The 13900-nt window shown below is 35.9% G+C and overlaps 1 protein-coding gene across 4 annotated transcripts in view; it reads left to right on the top strand.

Annotated features, from left to right (window-relative positions):
* The window catches only part of DGKH (diacylglycerol kinase eta), a 176950-nt gene that overhangs the window by 27856 nt on the left and 135194 nt on the right, over positions 1-13900 (top strand). Inside the window, exon 1 of one of the 4 annotated variants that reach the window (XM_061995141.1) lies at positions 3707-3777. The exons of the other annotated variants lie outside the window; for them this stretch is intronic. The gene's annotated coding sequence lies outside the window, so the exon portion shown is untranslated. Of the gene's footprint in view, positions 1-3706; positions 3778-13900 lie in introns of those variants that run through there. 4 annotated transcript variants of the gene reach the window in all.

The following is a 13900-nucleotide window of genomic DNA, read 5'->3' as shown; positions in this document are numbered from 1 at the left end:
AGCCAACCTCGGGCAGTGTCGAAAGGCATAATGATGCAAGAAACAGTGGTGGGTTCTGCAGTCAGTGTTTTGTTGCTGTGGCATGAGTTAGTGCCTTAGATCTCCTCCCACCCTTGTGTTAGTGGAAGTGCCGTGCTTGCTTCTCTTTCGCAGCTTCTTTTTCTTTTTGCTTTTACATTTGTTACATCATTTCATTGCGAGTGATGTTTGGTTTATGCTGAATGCATACCTGATGGAACTACTCATTTGAGCTCTTGGTCTCTATGCCAATAAACAATATACCTTGGCAGTGCCCGGCATTTTTTCCCAGTGAACATGTCAATGATTGCAAAGACTGGATCACAATAAAAGCTCGTGGATGATCTTTAAATAAGATACACTGTTTTAGTGATCATACCACCTTTCCTTTTTTTTTTTTTTTAACATTTTTACGTATTGTGCCTAACAATATTATGAAAGCCAGTACCATAAGTTTTCTCAGAAAAAAAACAGCCATAATTCAGCAGTTCAATGAACTTCTTCATTTTAAACCTCAGTATTAGTTTGGTGAATCAATTTATCAATAGAACAGGCTATTTCACTACAAAGATCTAAAAGAGGGATAATTAACTCTAGCTGTTTCTGTCTGTCTGTCTTTTGTCTGATGGAGTCTGGAAGCAACTTAATAGAATATAAAGTATTTCAAATTTCATTATCTAAAATTGCTTTCCTTAATTCCATTCACTTTGCATGTTGCAACACTGAATTAGTGTGTATTCTGTTCAAAGCTGCTAATGAACTACGTTCCATTTACCTGGTTACTCTTAGGCTTCTCTAATAAAGTCATGAACTAATAAACTTCAGAGTTGAGGTACAGCAGATGTATCTGGAAAAGTGTCTGGTAATAATGGACTGATCTTTATCTGTTTTGTTACAGTCAACATGGAAAAAGAGTGTAGACTATGGGGTTTTTTTTAGGGAAAGAGATCTTTGGTTTTTCAAATCAATATAATTTTCTAGCTAAATCTTGCCACTTAGGTTCACATTGTCCACACATCACAGCCATGCAACATTTCTCAAGTAATCTTTGAATAATTACTTTTAAAACCTTGACATTTCATAAATACAAATATTAAGACCTCTTTCATTAGAGAATTCATACTTCTTTTATCATGCTTTGCCTTCAAGAAACTGCTTTATGATGCAAATAAATATAGATTATATCTGTCATCTGAAACACTTTTAACCATCAGTCTGAATATAAAACCACAGTGCTTTTTGAGGTGGAAATTGGCAGAGAAGCTATATGAAAAATTAATTTAAAAAGTACTTTGAACCAAATTGTTTTACATAAAAGTTGTGCAGTATGTACAGCTAAACAGGGAGTAATAGAGGGAAATTCAGCTTTTGGACTGTGCCTATAATAACTTTTTTATAATCTCTGAAAGGAGTAGGTAAGATGGGATTTATGTCACTTCATTTTGCTGATACCACGGTTCTACCAACTCCATCTATAGTCAGTGGAAAGAAAAAGATGTCTCTCCAAAGCAATTGGTCCCATTTGCCCCTCATGTTTTGGGTGTCCATTTTCTTTTTTATTACTTTATATTACCTGGTTGGATTTTGCTTTATCCACATAACAGTCAGTTTGCTTTATCCACAGGTCAGACTCCTCCCTCTTCCCAGTAATTTAATTTTGGATGTGCACTAGCCATAGAATCATAAAATGGTAAGGACTGGAATGGACCTTAAGAGAACATCTAGTTCAACCCCCCCCGCTAAAGCAGGTCCACCTAGATCAGGTCCCATAGGAATACACCAAGTGGGGTTTGAAAACCTCCAGAAACTCCACACCCTTCCTAGGCAGCCTGTTCCAGTGCTCCATCACCCTTACAGTAAAATAGTTTTCCTTATGTTTAAGTGGAACTTTTTGTGTTCCAGCTTATGCCTGTTACTCCTAGTCCTGTCACTGGACACAAGAAAAGAAAATGCTGCCCCACCCTCTTGACAAACACCTTTTAAATACTTTTACGTGTTAATGAAATCCCCTATTCTGGGGATGGATTCATATTTTCTTCTGTAATCCACTTCTCCAGAGAGTTGGAGATGGTCTGCCTTGCTCCCAGAAAGGTGACTGTGTTGGTGCTTGGGAGGGAGAGAGTTACCGAGTCCTTTTACCTGGCATTTAGGTCACCTGGTGAAGTGCTGTATTAATTACCTTAGAAGAGCTGGTTAAATAAGAACCTGAACAAGGTAGCTATGTATTTGGATAGTGAGAACAATTCACTCACAAATAACTTTCTGAATGCTCACAGTCATGGTTTCAGTCACTGTTTAAGGTAAATCTCACAGATCTAATCTTTCCCATGCCCTTTCCACTACATGAGAAAGACTTTCAGTGGGGCAGTTCTACCAGTTTAAGACTGCTGTATGGAAGCACAAAGTGTTATGTGTTTCATTATTGGTTTTGTCAATATCTTCATGGAAAGTATGAATTAAAATAGCATGGGAAAGAGGACTGTATTTTAATTTACTGAGTATATCAGTGGATTGGGTTTCCACAAGACTTGGGATCTTGGATGATTTTTGAAAGGAGCACATACACTGTATAATAAGCATTAAAAATGATGCTCACAAAACAGGGGAAATACATTTTGTAACGAACACCTAAGCCGTTTTGCTTCCCTTATAGGTAACAGAGAGTAGATGAGGTGCATTTAATGAGAGTGAAGGCAAGTCAGCTTTTTGGTGCTGGAATATAAGTAACCGATTTTTCTTTGTTAGTAGTTGATTAAAGCAATCTTCCGTTTTAGCCAAGTAAAACTGATTTTGTTAAAGATGCTAGTGGAAGTTTTTAGGTTATGTAGACCAGTCAAAGTGTCAGGTGTCAACTGGTTGAGGTGACCTTGGGAGCCAGAAGGCTTTTGTTCACTAAAAGTTCCAGTATTCCGACTTCTTTGTGTTTCTTCCATGCTTTTTCTTCCCTGTCCTTCAGTCCCGTGCTTCTGGACTTCAATCATCTGTGCTATTGCATCCACATCCCTTTTTTCTTGCCCCCTCCCCACCTTGCCCGCCTGCTGCTTCCTTCTGTATTTTGAGTTCCTAACTGTATCACTTGTGCCTTTCATATTTTACTCTTTAATTTACCCATAGCATAGAGGTCATCTATTGCAAGAAGGCTGCTTTTTTTTTTTTTTTTTTTTTTTTTGTGAACATGAAAGGTGCTGGGAAATGAGCAGGAGTGCTTTCTCTTTTTTTTGTTTCATTTATTTTTTTTCATAGCCCCCATCTCTTCTCTCAGCCTTGGTAGGCAGTGAGGAGGAGCAGAAGTGTCTTCTCCCTCCTTCAAGCTCCTGGCTGGTTCAGTCTCACATTTCTCTCCAGTCTGAACAGCAGTGATGCTGATAAGAAATACAGATGTTTAAAAATATCTCAAATAGCTGAAAATATTTGGAGTGTAGCTTTCTATTTACTCGTAGATGGAAATTTTCTTTTCCTTCAAAGTGTTGTTTGTGCTCATGGAACATCCCAAACTGGAACCTCAAAATATTGCTTTATATAGAAACATTTCGCTGTGCAGTTTAGCCAATCAGATGAATTCTTTCTATATTAGATTATGTGGGGAGTAATAAATCTGACCGAGGGCAGTGGCATATAAAAACCTTGAGAGGCAGAATAGCCACAGCACATACTTGAAATCTTGTGTTCAGCAGATTTGTGAGGAAACTCCTGGGAAAGAAGAGTTAGACTAGACTTTTGCTTTTGTCGAAGACATATTTCTAGCGAGTCAGTGGGGCAGTAAGTATTGTAAGCAAATTAAGCCTGCAGACTTGTGTGTATTTGTACAACCAGCTTCCTATGTAAAGGCAAATGTGTCTAAGAATGATAGATTTTAACTGAGCTGATTTCAGCAGTAGCATTTAAGTTCAGTAAACCTGTGCAGTGAGCATAGTTTATTCTAAAATAGGTTTGTTTTATAGTCATCAATTTATTGGAGGAAAATGTGTTGGTCTTAGTATTTTTCAGCTCTTTCCAGTCTTGTCTCCATTCTTTATCTTTTATAATTTTGGTTTTTTTATCTGTCTTAATCTATGTCTGTCTCTCTCTGTAATATATGCTATTATCTGTAACTAGTTTATTTTAATAATGTGTAGTGGATACCTAGTTCTTTTTGCAGCACCTGTCGTCTTAAATTTTCTCTGAAACCATCTTCCCCCCTTCCTCATAATGTTTTCTTCTCAAATTTTTCATATTCACCAACAGTAGCAAAGATCCAGCATATTCCCAGGCAAGAATCAGTCTTAGGATTTTGTGTTGCTGTTGGAGGTACAAATATCCTAGTTTTATTTTGATCCTCGTTTCTCTGAAGATTGAAATGATTAGTTATGAACACTTAGTGTAAAACACTGCATAATGAGTTATTACAAGAGAAACACTCAGTGATTTGTGACTGTCTTCATACTAATTTTCTTAATTATAATGTCAGTTTTGAAAAATACATTTTGGCAACAGCTAGATCATCAGCTTCCTCTTGAAGCTTTTGAGTAAAAAGACAGATATTTGGGAATCTTGCTTTACTGAAATAACTATGTACTTACAGTGCAAAAACGGCTGTTTAGAAATTATCAAGGAAAGCATTATGCTGTGTTGCTGAATACTTGCTAATATGTAGTAGTAGATACATGGACAGTTTAAAATGCCTTATTTTCAAAGCACAAAGAAGCAAGGTAACAGTTGCCTGTTGAACACACAACTGCTTTCTTCTTTTACTTATGCGACTTTTAAATGTGATTATTAAATGGCAACTTTTAGCATTGTGTAGTATTAAATAATAGGTTTGATTTTTTTTGTTGATGTTTCTATTATTGTCCGTTTCGTACTGTGTGCATTGCCGTGAAGCAGAAATGTGCTCTGGATATCACCATCATCAAAAATACATTCTTTAAATTGTTCGTTTTATTAAATGTTTTTAGTAAAAAGCTGTGAAATACTGAACATAAAGTTAAAAAAAAAAATCAAGTGTTGGTCTTGACTAAGTAAATTTCCCCCTTAAGTGCTATAAAAATGCAAAGCCCATTTCGAGTCAGTGAGTATGTTCTGGAAGCTACTGGTAGCACAGAAGTATCCCCAAAGGAGAAGCAGGTTATTTTATGTTATCGTATCTTGTATATTTTTTTATAAAGATGATAAGACAGATTTCTCAGAGATTAAGGTAGATTAAGTACAAGAATTGTATGGGATGCTTAGATGGTTATGGAAGATTAACTTCCCAGGACGTAGAGCAAAAATGCAGATGAGAAAAAGAAGGAGAAAACTTGAAACAAACCCATAAAAAAAGTGCATGAGTAAATGCACTGCATTGTTTGCAGTTAACTCAAGCTTATATCAAATCTGGGAAAACTAGCAAGCTCCCTTGTAGGATGGAGTTCTTTGTGGTCCTGTGTTTGATATGTCTGCCTTGCAAAAGAAGTTACCCCAGCATGGTTACATGACTTGCTAACATGTTTGAAAATACAGTCTAATATTCCCTTATCAGTTTCACTGAACAGACTAATCAGAAAGCTTACCATTTTTCTCTAGTCTGGCCAGAGTTTTGCAAAACTACTAGGAATTGCACTTTTCTCTGACTTGAGGTGATGTTTTGCAAGCTCTTTCATGTCTTCACGGCAGTATTACTCATTCAGATTACCAGTATGGTGAAGCCACACTGATTCTATTCACTGTTGATGCAATCATTCAGAGATGAAACCCTGTAAAGAAATTTATGCCTCCTATGGTGGTCTCCTTCTACGGCTTGCTTTCTTTTTTTTTTTTTCTTGATGTTGCCGTTTGTTGTTCTTTTGCTGGTGCATTTTTATTATTCTGGCCGTACAAGAGATTTTTTACATGATCTGGGCTGAAAAATAACTATAAAAGTTTTTGTTTTGTTTTGTTTTTTATTTACCTCGATTATTTCATTGATCCAAGTTGCATCAGCATTTTTAACGTCAGGATGAGGCACAGATCAGTAGACAAGTGATGGGGAATGAGGAGAGAATGCATATCTTCAGGCTGAGTTTGCATGCAGGAGCTCAACCTGTTTTGCGACCAAGTGAAGTTTCCTGCCTTGTCAGGAGTGAAAGGAAGATGCCTCTGCAGGCCTCAAGAGGGAGATCCTGTCCACCTCAGTTGAGAAGCCTCAACTTTAAAGGGGATTCAGAATAAAGCTTATAGTATAATTAACACTGCCAGTAAATTTTGTAGCAGCTGGTGCAGCTCCATTGTTTAAAAAAATGAAATTAACTGGATTGATTGATTTCCCATGAAAAAAAATCTACATAAGTTGCCAAGTCGTAATGATAAAAATTTTAGTTTAAGCTTACAACACTAAATTTCACTCCACTTCAGATATTCCTATTTATAAACTTAAAATGCCGTGACCCTAAATGTATGTTAAACGGGGAATAAGTTTTATTTTTCATCTGTGTAGCTCTATGTCGATATCCAGATTGCTATTTAAGGAAATAAACTGTAAAGTAAGGCAAAACAGCTAAAAATAGGACCTGCTAACTAATACATGCTCATCCAAGTAGAACATGTGGAAAAGTTCCATTGAGCACGCTGCATATTAATTTTACCCCCCCCCCCCCCCCCGAGAATTATGTTAAACTGGGGATAAACACAGCCTTTTAACAGAGGAGGGGAGCTGTACGAGTCAGTTTAAAACTAGTAAGGAAATGGGGAAAGGAAAAGGGAGGATTGTACAGCCCGCATGGTGAACTTGACTTGTCTCAGAAATAGTTGGGGAAAAAATTGGGAAGCAGAACAAAGCAAGAAAAAATCCAAGGTGTTTGCTTAGGGATCCTTGTCAGTGTCTATCGTTTTAATGCTGTCTCAGGCCAGTGGAAAACTTAATGTCTCCAATTGAGTGATTGGAAAGAAACTGGAGATTCCATGACACCTGTATGGATTTTACCATCAGAGCAAATACTTGCATTCCATTTTTTGTGCTTTTTTATACACACTTTTTTTTTTAATCCCCTCCCTTTTTCTATCCAAGCAAATGTTTTCATGTAGATACTGCAGTTTCTGCCCACTCATGCTAAGAACCATTTTCTTGGATTATTGAGTCTTAATTAAAAAAGGTCAGATAGAGAAGAAACAATCTGGTTTGAAATGGGATTAGGAACAAAAATACCACCCTGGTGAAAAGTAAATATATTTTTGGTGAAAGGGTAGAGGACTAGATGGAATGAGTAAGAGGGAAAGGCATGGTCTGCTCTACCAGTGCTGGTTGTTACGACCTAGCAAGTTGGGACAGACCCACTATGCACGAGGAAGTGAAAAGCAATTATTTGCAGAACATGAAATGTGTGGGAAGGGGAATAAAGTCCAATCTTTATACTTGATTTAACCCAAGTGCTGAAATTTGTACAAAGACCTGGTTTAACTGCTGTCCTGCTGTATCATTTGAGCAAGGATAAGGTTAAAAATTTCCATTAAAATAATGCAGTAATTTGACAATGGAGTAGACTGTAGTATCTTGAATTCTGTTTTTGATTTAATTCACAGTTTAATAAGCATTCCTCCTTATTTTGTGACTTGTACAATCAGTCTTCACTAAGTTCAGTTCTGTTTGTATAAATCTGAATGATTTTTGAGATCCAAGAAAAAAAGTAAGAATCTTTGCTAACAGCTTCAATATCTCTGATTCTTTCAGAAAACTACTTTTGAAGAAAGTTTCATTTATTCACTTTTATAGGATATTGACCTACTGTTCAGGAGAATAATTGCAACTTGTACATGACAAAACATAGAGAGGAATTTATTTTCTAATTGAGAAAAACCTGCAGGTTAGATGGCTGTTACATATTGTGCAGACAGTGTTTGAGGACTGGAACATTTTATTTCTCGTGAGTTTTTTGTTTGGGGTTTTTTTGGTGTTTCGTTTGGTTTTTTTTTGTTGTATTGTTTAATTTTTTTTAAAAATGTAAAACTTGTCTGAACCAGATTACCAAGGAGTTTTTGCTTATTTGTCCAGGAGGACCTGCATGGAACCACATATATGGTTAACTGTAGTTAAAATTCATGTTATACTGAAGCATTTTGCAGTGTATGAAATTCTGATGTGTAGAACTGAGTCAGCTGACTCTGCTGATGAATGAAACCAAGAAACACAGGTTGCTTCAGACAGAATTGAGAGTGTTTACAAGCTGTAAAAAAGAAAAAGGCCAAAAAAAGTGATAAATGTATGCAAGCAAAAAGAACTAACTTGTAGGAAGTAGTCACTCTGGAGACAAGGAGCTCTTGCTATTTGTTGTGATTACTCTGGTTTAATAATTAAAACTACTTCCATGTTGATTCAGAAACCAGATGTTAAGTTGATGAAAATGAATCCATTGTTATGTTTTGCTAGTTCTGTTGTGACTTTTTTTGTTCATCTTCGGTAAATAAAATCCCAGTGCAGTTAGTGGAAGCCTTGGGCTAGAATTCAGATAAAGGCCCCAGACACTTCCTGACTTGACTTCCCTTAGTGTGTTAAACAGCTGGATGAAGCTCTGCAGCTGTGAAATACTGGCGATAACCTTTCTATCTCCCTGCAGAGTGGGAGCACTTCTGAAGTGGATCAGCCTAGTCTAGTGAATTGGAGATAACCTGCTACTCCACACTTCTCAAAATCCACTGCTTCTTTTATTTCAGAAAAAAAGTAGTTTATTTATGCTCTTCTTTTGCTCATCTTCTTCACCTACTGCCTATTCGTGATGAAAAGTTGGGGGTCAGAACCTGACATGTGGAGTAGAAAAGCCTGCGTTTTCAAGAAACAAGGAATTTTAAAGGATGGGGTGAGGAGTGTGATGTAGGAGTAGAATCTGAGAGCTTAATTTTCTTTGGGTGTAAGTAATACTTCAAATCAATGTTCCTTGTTTTCTAAGTACTTTCAGTTTTGTCAGTTTTCTCAGGTTTTGATAGCTCTAAATATATTTAACAGTTGAATCAAATAATACCATATAGCAATTGAATTAGAAAGTAGAGAGGCCAGTGAGTAATCCTTAGAAGTCAAAAAAGGAAGAAGCTTTTCTTTGCCTCAATTAAGTTTCAGATACTCACTTTCATAAATTTCTAAGCTATGGCCTATGAATTAATTAGTGCCTTTTGAGTCTTTGGAGACAGGAATATAGTGTAGTAGCTCTCCTCATTTCCAGGCTTGTCAGTACTGAGCAGCAGAGTGAAAAAGAGGACTGGAAATAAAAGTGGTTAATGTGCTCTGCTGTGGAAACAAGTGACAGTTCAAATTATATTAATTATATATTAATAAAGATATTATTTATTCTCTGATTCTTTTCAGACAAGCTTATTCTTGGGATGCAAATTTTGAGAAAGAGACATGGCTGACATTTTGTGTGTATATGCACATATAAATATATACATAGATGCATTTTAATATACACAGAAGTATATGCACAAATATATATTGTTTTCATATAGATTTGTATATTTTAGAGACTTTATTGTACACATACATAGCTATTTTTACACATGTGCACACTGTACAGACACCTTTGTGTCTATATATCTGTGCACACTATTTAGTTTTTGGGGATATTAGAGGCTTTGAACATGTTTTCCTGGCGGAGGAGCATGTGTTTGTTTTTGTTTCATGTTTTCCCCACTCTTGGTTTTCATCGCAAAGGCTGTCAAGGTGAATCAACATGTGGTGACATCCCTGCTTTATCTCAAAGAGGAAAAAACTGTTTGGACATGAATGTTGGTTTCAACGGCCATGTCTTCCTCTGTTCTTAAACAGATGTGTAATTGCTGGATAGGGCTGGCTGCTTTCTGTCAATACTCTTAGTCACTCCAGCTGCAAGCTGGCAGGATCTTGGATCATGGTTGTTTTCTAATTATCTATTTCTAGTGTATTCTCTTTTAATTTAATTTGCCTTTTTTTGTGTGTGTGTGTGTGTGTGTGATTAGGACTGAGTTATTAGCAGTTTAACCATCCCCTACATTTTGCTTGTAGATGCGTACATTTTGTCTCTAAGTATCTGTTAGGTACTACTCAGTAATAACCCATTTCCTGGCTTTTTGAGGAGTTTCATAACTAGTTACATATGTTAACATGGGAACCAATTGCTGATTTTTCCTTTGAGTCTGGTAGGGAAAGAGTAAACAGAATTGAACCTTTAAATGGTCTTACTGTATTAACTGGGTTGCTGTGAGTTCATTGCAAGGAAGTATTAAAACCATTAAAGAAGGTCTAAGAGCAAGCACCCTTTCTTTAACTGCTGATGTATACCTATATAGGATCCAGTGAAGGAGTCCGTGAAGTGGGGTAATCACACTGATAAAAGGATATTTCCTTTTCATGTATCTGCTTGATAAGGTACCTCAAATCATTTTAAAACATAGAATTTTAGAAACTGTAAGCCTTTAATGTAGTATTTTTGGCAGGTTGTTAGTGCAATGTTCCACCATAATCCATCCAAATTAACTGTTTATCATAGCTTTGCATCATGCTTGCTTTACATCTACAATGCCTTTTACCTCCAGCCCACAATCCTTTCCAAAATTGTTTGTGTGCTAAGTTAAAAGATACGCAAAACTTGGTCTGATCTCTACCTCAGCTTTAAATTAAATTTGTTGTGCAAAATATTCTGAATAGTGTGAGAAGATAATTCATGTGGTATATTTTCAATCATATAATTTAATGTTACTTTGTTAACAATCTACTCAATAATATTGCTCATAATCTACCATGATAGTTATTTTAAAGGAAAAAAAGTTAAAAAACTTAGTTTTATCTGTGCCTGGTTTTCCTTGTTTTTTGTAGAGCTGTGTTAAGACCTGTAAGGCACTATATACAATTTTAGCATTAGTCAGAGATGGTTCCCCTAGTTTTTGCAACTTTCCATTTAAATTTCCATATTTTATCAAAATTGCTGCTGAAAAGCTAATGGAATTTTATAATTTTCTGGTTAACTTGCTAGAGAGTTGTTATGCTCTGAGACTGCAATTAAGGGTAGAAATAAATAAATTTTGGAATTAGATATTCTCAAAATTTTTTTGCAGTTTACTCAAATTGAAACCTGTTGCTGAAATGTTCCAGTGATTAAGAAAAGAATCCTTAAAATTTCTTCCCTTTAGTAGCTAATATATCTTAATTAAAGTGAAAGGAAGTTGTTCTCCTTCTTGCTCAGTCTCCAGCCTCAGATGTTTTTAAATGTAGGACTCTTTTGCCACTTACTCTCAGTCTTTGCAGTTTAAATGAGTTAATAAGCAGTACAGTTCTTACTTGAAGAAAGCTCCGGTTAACATTCTCAATAATAAGTAAATCTATTCTATATCTCTCATTTTCCCAAGAAGTGCTGGAACCCACTCAGTTTTTAATTTGTAGGACTTGTAGGTATTTAACATCTCTGCTAAAAGTGAAATTAGACCAATGAATTAGACAGAAAAATGTTAGCCAAAAATCTCTTTGTATGTGAATTTTCAGTTACTCACTAGACTGCATTTGAACAACTCTATGAAGTTTGAAAACTGTCTTTTGAGTACAACATATTAATAAATGATCTGTTCCTCAGTTTAGTTCTGCGTCTTCTATGTTCGTCTATGTTCAGCAACAGATACTTTTACGTAACAACTGGTAGCATCTGGAGGAAAGTCATCCATATAATATAAGCTTACTTTTTGCCTAAAAGAAGTGCAAATTCAATTTGCTAGAATAATCTATTCAAACAAGCTTATTATAAAAATTAATTTCTACTCACTGATGCTCAGTGATTAGCCTGCTTATCATTCCTTTGATATGAGTGGTTTTTTTCATGTCAAATTGATGTTTGGGTAGAGAAACTGCTTGTAAATACAGAGTGACATAAGAATGTAAATTCTCAAATGACAGAAAAAACTATTTTTAAATCTCTGCTTTAATGTTTCAGTGATTTACTTTGAGGAACAAACACTTCATTTTTAAACATCCTGCTAGATGCAACTTTTACTGATCGAGCTGGACTGAGAGTCTTTAGATCTGTCTCCTTATTGTTCACGTGTGCTGAATGTCCAGATTCCCTCTCTTTAGAGCATACAACTTTGGTTTCCAGCTTGTCTGAGGGTATGCTGACATATTTCCTAAACTTGCCTGCAGTGGTCTGAAGCATGAGATTAGAGGCAGAGTGTCCCCAGTATATTCCTGACTTCATTCCTGACTATACGTTTTGAAGAGTGTTATAAAATAGTCAATCCCTCAGCTCATTTGCTTGGCCCATGTAATATTTCTAATGAAAAGAAGAACAAGAAATTGGAGGATGTTCTTTTTAAACATTAACCAAGTTAATTTGAGATTTCCAGGTCTTTAGAGTTATTGATGTTGTTTTTTATAAATGATAACTATTTTTGTTCTTTAATTCAGATCTATTTGAACAGCATAAAAAAACTCCTTGTTTCAGAAAGGTCTAATTCAGTTCTGTTAATTCTGTGTATGTATTTTTGTGGGTGACCATGATGTTGTCCTCTTCTTGTTCTCTCAGTCTTTGCCATTAACCATCATGTGAACTGAAATAGTCCTTCCTTTCTGAACCTGTAAATAGCTCAGATATACAACACCAGTTAGCAATCTCCTGAGGCCTAATTGGTAAAACACGTATAAAGACTATTTTAGCTGTTTGAGTCCTAATCTTAATACACTTTATTAAAGAAGCAGAATGTGAGAAATAAGTGGTTTGAGCCTGACCTTCCCTATGGAGTGTTTTCCTTATTCCTCTCCAAAGGGAGGAAGTAGCTAGGCAAGCTAGAAGCAAAAGAGGAAAGAACATAGTGATATACACATATAATGTACATGCAAAAATCCTCATAGTATGAAAAATAAGGTAGTAATAATAGTACTCTAATCCCTGCATTGGGTGCATCATCAGGCTCTTTGGCAATTTGTATGCAGATGACATTCTGTAAAAACAAGTCACCTGCTTGGATTTTCACTGTCAGGATTGACTTTCATCTCCCTTAATCAAAGTAAATCCTGAACTTCACCTGTAGCCAAATCCTGAAATCCAGATGTTACATTTATAATTAGGTTTTGTGTTTATTAGTTGAGTTGGAGATGTGAGGGTGGGGGTGATTTGTTTTTGTGGGGTTTCTTTTGTTTGTTTGCTGGGATTTGGGGTTTTGTTTGGTTTTTTTGAAACTCAGATACGGGATTTTTTTATGCAGAGAATTCAACTGATATTTGGTAAGAATGAATCTCGGGTCTCAGAAAATAGATACTGGAGTTTTAAACTCAGATAATTGGCAAAGAGGAGCAAACAGAAATTAGAAGTATAGAGGTTATGCTGTCCAGTAACAGAAAAAAAAAAAAAAAAGAGGAAAAGCAGAAATTATTTTAGACCAGGAAAAATGACAGAAGTAATATTAATTTTACCTAATATTAAGCTAGTCACATCTTATAATGAGTGGAGAGAAAATGGGCAGGTTTAGGTTGATGTCTGGCTTAGATCCCTGCTTTAGGAAAAGTGCATCAAATGACTGAAAAACCTTTTCTCCACTATCTGCTGAGGCATGCTGCATAGACTGGATGGAATGAGCTTTTGCAAGGACAACAAAAGGGTATCAAAAAAGGTTCTTTGGATTTTTACAGTGTTACTTAAAATCATGCTTGTGGTATAATGGCAGGTAGGATTCTGAATTACAAGACAAGCAGCCTAATGACTCACAAAATGAAACTCATTAGAAGAAAGTCTTATAACCTCCAACAATAGTGAGAAACCTAATGAAGTGATGACAGAGGGTGAAATAACATTTTCCAACTTCATCTTGTTAGTGGAGTTGATCCTGTCATTACAAAAGAGGATCCAGCTGTAGTATTCAAGCTGTTTACCAAGCCCATGCTGAAAACATGCTTAAACATCAGCCACTGTTTTTCTTGAGAGTATGAGACTAGAGAAAGAGCCTG

Source organism: Colius striatus, chromosome 1 (genome assembly GCF_028858725.1).
Source record: "Colius striatus isolate bColStr4 chromosome 1, bColStr4.1.hap1, whole genome shotgun sequence".
In the NCBI taxonomy this organism is placed as follows: domain Eukaryota; kingdom Metazoa; phylum Chordata; class Aves; order Coliiformes; family Coliidae; genus Colius; species Colius striatus.
This window is presented reverse-complemented; position numbering and strand designations above follow the sequence as displayed.